Here is a 7,746-nt window from a genome sequence, read left to right on the forward strand (position 1 = left end):
GACATTTTGGGAACAGCTAGGCAAATCTGAATATAAACTGAGGATTAGACATGAGAAAATAATTTTGTTAGCCGTGAGGATAGTATGATTATATAGGAAAATTATTTTTTAAAGATGCATACTAAAATATTTAAGGGTGAGATGTCCTGTCTGTAATTTATTTTGGAATACTTCATAAAACAATAGATGAAGCAAAAAAAGAAGACAGTCTGGGTGACAGGACTGTTGAGAACCTAGTGGCTGTGTGGGGTGTGTTCTAGAGGCAGAGGGGAGAGAGTGAACTCTCTTGGGATTGGCCCTACCGTGAAAGGAAGGATGAGTGCCTGGAGGGTAGCTGGCACATCATGGTCCAAGGGAGAGCTGATGAAGGCCAGAACCAGGGAAAGGAGGGGAAAATCCTTGGAAAGGCCCTTCAGAGGGAAGATCAAAGAATGGGGTGACTGCTTACCTGTGGGAGCAGGAGAGGAAGTGGGAAGAGTCTGAGATGACTCAGAGTTTCCAAACCTGGACGCCCAGGGGAGAGGTGGTTGTCACCCAAGGCAGGAGGCACACGAGGGGCAGCTGCGTGGAGATGTCCCACCTGGAATTGGGGATGTGAAACTCGGGAGGGAGGCGTAGTCAGACTGGAGATAAAAAGTGATTTCTAGGACTTCCCTGGTGGCGCAGTGGTTAAGAATCCGCCTGCCAATGCAGGGGACACAGGTTCGATCCCTGGCCCGGGAAGATCCCACATGCCGCGGAGCAACTAAGCCCGTGCGCCACAACTACTCAGCCTGCGCCCTAGAGCCCGCGAGCCACAACTACTGAAGCCCGCGTGCCACAACTACTGAAGCCTGTGCGCCTAGAGCCCGTGCTCCGCAACAAGAGAAGCCACCGCAGTGAGAAGCCCACGCACCGCAACGAAGAGTAGCCCCCGCTCGCCGCAACTAGAGAAAGCCCACACGCAGCAACAAAGACCCAGCGCAGCCAAAAATAAATAAAATTTTAAAAATATATATATATATAAAAAAAGTGATATCTAAATCCATAGATGGGTGAAGGCCAGAGCAAGAGAAGAAAACAGAGACAGAGTTTTGGGAAACCCTTATGTTTAAGGAACATGGGGGAGTAAAGGAGCTGAAAGGGAAAGGAAGTTGCAGAGCTGGACCCCTGCACTCTGCCAGGCACTGTGCTGGGCACTCAGAGCCATGAGTTCATTTAATCCTCATGACAACCCGGTGAGGTCCGTATGATTTGTCCTGTTTTAGAGATAAGGAAACTGAGGCTCAGAGACAGGGAGTGATGTGCCCAGAGTGCAAGCAGGTAAAGGGCAGTGTTAGGATTTGAACCCATATCTCTGGGGGTTCCAAAGCCCGTGCTTTTTCCTCTCTCTCTCAGAGGCCAAGAGAAAAGAGAAGTCCATGACAGGAGGAGGGGACAGTGGCCAGAAGCACCAAATAGTAAAGAAAGGTGAGATGACAGAGAAGGCCACTGGCTGGGGCGGCCTTTTCCAGAGCAATGTCAGGGCAGGATCCCAAGCACCTGCTGAGCGGGGAGTGGAGGCATCCAGGTAGGCAGGAGTGGAGCTGAGGTGAAGGTCAGGAGAATGGGACCCTCCTAGAGGAACGCCAGGGGGAGGGCAGGGAGCAAACTGTGGCCAGTGCAGAGTACTGCAGCAGCTTGGTCACGCAATGGGAGAGAAAGAATGGGGCCAAGGAAGATAGGAAAGGATGGGGCCAGGGAAACCCCGGAGAACAGACCTGTGTGGAGCTGCAAGGGAGAGGGCAAGAAAAGTCCATGCCTGGTCACCTTCATAGAGACAGAGAGTAGTGTGGTGGCTGCCGGGGGCTGGGAGGAATAGGGAGTTATTTTTCCACTAGGGATGCAGTTTCTGTTTAGGAAGATGGAAAAGTTCTGGAGGTGGATGGTAGTGACAGTTGCACAACACGTGAATATACTTAGAGCCGCTGAACACTTGAAAAATGGTTAAAAGGGTAAATTTTGTGTTATGTATACATAATTTTTTTTATATTTTATTTAACACAATTTTTTATTGAAGTATAGTTGACTTACAAAGTTGTGTTAATTACTGCTGTACAGCAAAGTGATTCAGTTATACATATATATACATTCTTTTTTTATATTCTTTTCCATTATGGTTTATCATAAGATATTGAATGTAGTTCCCTGTGCTATACAGTAGGACCTTGTTGTTTATCCATTCTATATATAAAAGCTTGGGGAATTCCCTGGCCGTCCAGTGGTTAGGACTTTGTGCTTCCACTGCAGGGGGCACGGGTTTGATCCCTGGTCGGGGAAGTAAGATCCCACATGCCTCGATGAGGCCAAAAAAAAAAAAGTGAAAAAAAAAAAGCTTACATCTGCTAACCCCAACCTCGCACTCCATTCCTCCCCCGACCCCCTCCCCCTTGGCAACCACCAGTCTGTTCTCTATGTCCCTAACACAATTTTTTTAAAAAGAATGGCCTACCCCGCTAGCCTGGGAAGTAGGCATAGAACCCTGTGTACCTCTGAGTGGGGAGGAGGCTGACCTCAGACTTGGCCTTCACATCACATCCTTCAGAGCTTTCAGCACCAACTCCAAGTGCTAGTGTCCAGAAATGCCACCAAGCCACCTGATTAGCTCAGGCTTCTGTACCTTCAGCGCCTGGCACTGGCTGGTGGTGGGTGAGCTGGAGTGGGCTTGTCCCCTGCCCACGCAGCAGAGCCAGGCTGCCCTCTAGCTCTCCAACCAGGGCCAGCAGCAGGGCATGGGGGCCTCAGGTGTCCCAAGCAAGGGTGGTGCCATCTGAGAGCATGTAGGCATCGGCCAGACCCAGTGCAACACACAGTAGCTTGTAGCCAGCGCCCAAGGCCTCCCAAAGCTCAGATCCGTACAGAGTCCAGCGCCTGCTGCAGACACCTTCTCCCCTCCACTCAGCAGGACCCCTGCCTGAGCCCCACTGGGAGGGGCCGGCTCAGAGATAAGACGCAGGCACCCTGGTAGTAGAGGCCCCAGTGAACTGGGAACTTCTACCTGCAGAAGCCCTTGGGGGCAGGGGAGCATGGTAGAGGAGCCAGGAGGCATGGGGAAGGAGAGGAGGAAAGAGAGGGAAGAGTTGAGGAGGGTTGGAGAGGGGCACAGAGATACAGGAGCAAATAGAGGAGGGTGGAAGACAAGGGAGAGGTTGGGGGATAGGAGAGGGGAAACAGACATGAAGGAGGGGGTGGAGAGAAAGAAGGGGAGGAGACAGGGATGGGAGAGAGAAAGGAAAAGGGTGCATCTCTTCACTAGGGAAGGTAGGAAGGGTGATGCTGGGACTTAAGGTCAAGAGGTTGGGTCTGAATTGGGGGCCTGAGATTTCAATCCAGAGGCCCAGCTTTGGATATGAGGGAGGCATGGGTGCTTGATGGCAGCTCCCAGATGGCAGGGTTAGATCAAAACAAGGGCAAGGTTGGAGATGTTCTGATTGTTGGAGTCTGTGGGCATAGAGAGGGGCCTCCAGTCACTGTGCGGCCAACTCCGACTCTGGGCAAGACTAGGTCAGCGCGCCGTGGTACCCAGGAGAACATCATCATTGCCAAAGTCAGCTTACCTCCTCACTGTGAGGAAAGTAAGGCTCAGAGAGATGAAGCCACTGACTCAGGCACCACCTGCAGATGAGAAACAGGGTCTTGACACACCAGCTCCAGTGCTGGGTGCACCATGTTTGCCGTCAGCAAGCAGCGCCCTGAGGTCAGAAGCCTTGGTGAGAGACATGTTCTGCCCCACGTGAGTGGGTGACTTGGACTAAACTCTCGCCCTCCCTGAGCCTCAGCTTTCTCCCACTTAGGCAGGAGGGAGACTACTCCCTTCCTCACCTCACAGGGCAGTTGTGAGAGGGTCAGAAGAGAATGAAGGGGATCAATTTTGTTACCTTAAGAATGATAAAGTCTTGATCATACCCTGTTTTTAGACTCATGGGAATTAAGATGATTTCACTTTGAGAAATATCTGGATGCCACCCCACTTGAGATGGCCAAGGAAAGGGTTGGGAGAGACAACCCAGCCTCCTTTAGCTCCTCCTACTCAACTTGGCCTTGGCCCAGAGTTCCAGCCCCACCCCCACCCCCCCCACCCCCACCCCCACCCCCACCCCCACCCCGCTGCCAGGCTGGATCCTCAGCTCTCGCCCCCATTCTTACCCATTCCTTTCACTGCTCCTGCGGCGCCCAGCCCATGACCTCTGGCCCCTTCTCCTCCCTACCCTTGCCTGACTCCCGTCCCAGCCTCCCCCCAGCCCGTGTCACTGTTACAACAGGATCAATCCAGATGCCCAGCTGGTGACTGGGCAGGACAGGCAGCTGCAGCCCCTGGCCTTCCATGAACCACCTGGACCGGGAGCTCGGCTGCTGTGTGGTTCTGGACCAGGACCTGCTCGGGAGTGCAGTGGTCTCCACCTGAGAGTCAGCATGACTAAGGTTTCTCCTGAGAGGGAGCAGACAAGAATCTGGGAGAGGGACTTCCCTGGCAGTCCAGACTTTGCCTTCCAGGGCAGGGGGTGCGGGCTCCATCCCTGGTCGGGGAGCTGGGATCCCACATGCCTCGCGGCCAAAAACCAAAACGTGGAACAGAAGCAATATTGTAACAAGTTCAATGAAGACTTTGAAAAAATGGTCCACATCAAAAAAAAAAAATCTTTAATAAAAAAGAAATGAATCTGCGAGAAAGGAGAAAGAGGCAATGCGGGGCGGGCTGGTTAGCCCAGGTTTCTGTTCCTTGAGGCTGGGTCAGCACATCTACCACGGGTCTGAAGTCCCTGCAGAAGCAGACTTTGTGCTCAGACCCCTCCTTTTCTTTGACCAACAGCTGGAATAGTGGTGCCTCCTGCCAGCATAGTTGGGCCATGGGGCCAGCCTTGGCCACCGCCCCCAGCAGGACCCCACCACGGGCCTGGAGAAGGAGCAATAGGAAAGAAAGACAGGAAGAGGTGGGCAGGCCTGGGGAGACCAAGAGTGAAGGTAGAAAGAGGGCACACCCGAGGACTGAGAGGGCTGGGCCTGCCCTGAGAAAGTAGGGGGAGCGGATGGGGGCAGGGGCGCTGGAGGAAGATGTGAGTCCTAGTGATTCTCAGGGTTCCCCACTTGTATCCCACCCATCTCCACCCCCTCCCTCCAAAACACTAAGTCTTTGGCTCCCTCTTCCCAACCTCCAACTTCTCCTAGAGGGCCTCGGGGTTAAAGAGGTTAACAGGCCTGCCAGGCAATACAGGCAGGATAATTATAGGGTTTAGAATAGTGGTGTAGGAGAGGATGGTAATTACACAGGGAGGTTCTCTCTGAGGGCTTCAGGGTTTGTGGGCAGGGACCTGGGAGGGACCCATTCCACAAACATACTCTCCCCAGCCCAGAATAGCCTCCCCACACCACATTCCCTGAGGCTCCTGCTGGGAGGGCCAGGAGGGGAAAGCCCCTCCTAGGGAAGCCCCGCTTCCCAGCTGCTTCTCAATGGCCCAGCCTTTCCCCTCCTTGGAAAGACCTGCAGTGCCAGGGAATGAGTCCACTGACCCTAGTAACAGGGTCTTTAGGAGGACGAAGCAAGAAGAGATGGGATTAGAGGTCATGAGTTACTGCCCACTAAGCCCAGCTCTGATGGACAAGGCAGTTTCAGTGCATGGTAGCAGTGCAGGATAGCAGGAGCCCCTCCTCCTCACAGTGGCTCCCCTTTGCTGGGGTCTGCAGCCCTGAAAGTGGTCCAGGTGTCTCTGGCCTCGAACCCTGGTGACCAGCACCTGAGACCTGCAGTTCCTTTTCTTGAGGATGTAACATAAGGGACCCTCTACCCAGGGCTACACAAGCACCTCTTGCCTACAGCAGCTCTTGAAACCTCATCCCTGCTTCTCTCCCAGCAGCTCACACCCTTCAAAGCTCAGTGCCTCCCTTACACCCCAACCCACATTTGCTATGAACCAGTCAGGACCTTGAAGGAGGCGGGCCTGAAGGTTGCCTGGGTAACACCGGGAGAGGGGCACCCTTGGCAGGAAGACAGTTGCCTGGGAGACCAGGGCAGTGGGCGGGGCCCTAAACCCTGGTTAGCTAGTGTTGTGATGAGGAAGGATCTAAATGTCCACATCTCTCCAAATTCCTTTTCAGTAAAGCCATCAGGGTCCCCTCCTCGGGACTGGGTCTAGGGCAGCTGGAAGTCTGAAGCTCCTGAAAGAGACCTCCCAAGGTTTACCTGCAACTCAAGGGAACCCAACAGTACCGAGCCGGAGGGAACTCAAGGAAAGAGGCAAGATCTAGGAGGGGGTGGAGAGAGAAACAAGGCTTAATACATTATGATATAGAACTTCTTGAACTAGAAATCTAAAGTGAAAATACACAAAGTATGCAAAAAAAAAAAAAAGTCGTTTTAGACCCACCTCCAAGCAGAAATTCCCGATTCGACCACCAGATGGAAGTCTTGCCCACTCATTGGATTAAATGCAGTCCTGTAACCCGCGGGAGGAAGCCAGGAGGCAGAAAATCCTTTCTGTCTCACAAGTTCCAGACTCTTGCTCTCTAGTATTTGGCAGATACCCATAACTCCTTATGGCGATAAATACACAGTTTTCTTTCACTAACCTGGCTCTGACCAGAGCCAGTGAGCAGGGTTCATTCATTCTTTATTCAAAGCCGTTAAGGAATACTTTGGTGAAAAAAGCTCCCGCTCTCTTGGGTCTCACAGTGTGAGGCTGATAAGTTGGGTAGTAGTAATGACTAATTATCTCATTTAGAACTGTGTGTCAGGCAGTTAATCTTCATAACTTTATGAAAGAGGTACAGTATTGTTATCTCCACCTTACAGATGAGGAATCTGAGGCATAGAGCCAAGTTCACACAGCCAGAAAAGGGGGAGAGCTGGGGCTTGAACCCAGGCAGCCTAGTTTGAGTTTAGAAGCTATGTGATTAACCTCCGTGACACACAGGATGGTGCAGGTATAGCTAGGAGTAGCATCTACTCTAGTCTTGGAAGTCAGGAATGGACTCCTGGAAGACATGTCCAGAATCTCATCTATACTGAGACCTGAAGAAAGAGTAAATTGGGGGGGGGAGGGAGGGAGTGGAGGTAGGAAGGGGAGTTGTTCAAGAAGAGGAAACAACTTGTGCAAAGATTCGGAAATGATCAAGAGAAAGAGGGTGAAGGCTACATCCAGGTTTTTGACCTGGATGACTTGAGTGTCATTCACTAAAACAAAACAGAGCAGGATGGGGGCACAGTTCAGGGGAGAGAAGTTCTCTGTTTACCATATTTAAACTATGATATTTGAGGGTGTGTCCAGATGGCGATATCAAGGAGGCATCTGGCCCCTGAAAAAGGGGGCCAAGTCTTACTTATCTTTGCATCTCTCATAGACCTGCCGCTAGCTACATGTTTGGTAGGGAAGTGAAAGCTGGGCCATCTCCTCTGAGGGAGAAAGAGGTGACACCACCTCTGCTCTCAAGGAGTTTGCAATTTTGCTGAGGATATGACATCAGAGAAACATTTTGGAGAACAGGGTATGCCAGAATATGTGGTGAAGGTAATCACTGCTCTGGGAAATCAGAAAAGAAAGCAAATAATCATGAAAAAGAAGCCCATGAAGGCCACTATTAATTGATTGTTGTGTAATCCTCACAGCCAGTTGAGGGCAGGCAATGTGATCCTATTTTATAGATGAAAAAACTTGATGAAATGTTGAGATGCTCGTGTCTTGGAGGGAACCAGCTGTCTAAGATTTTTGGTTTTTTTGCTTTTTTTCATTCTGC

This window comes from Balaenoptera ricei, chromosome 10 (genome assembly GCF_028023285.1).
Source record: "Balaenoptera ricei isolate mBalRic1 chromosome 10, mBalRic1.hap2, whole genome shotgun sequence".
Taxonomy (NCBI): Eukaryota; Metazoa; Chordata; class Mammalia; order Artiodactyla; family Balaenopteridae; genus Balaenoptera; species Balaenoptera ricei.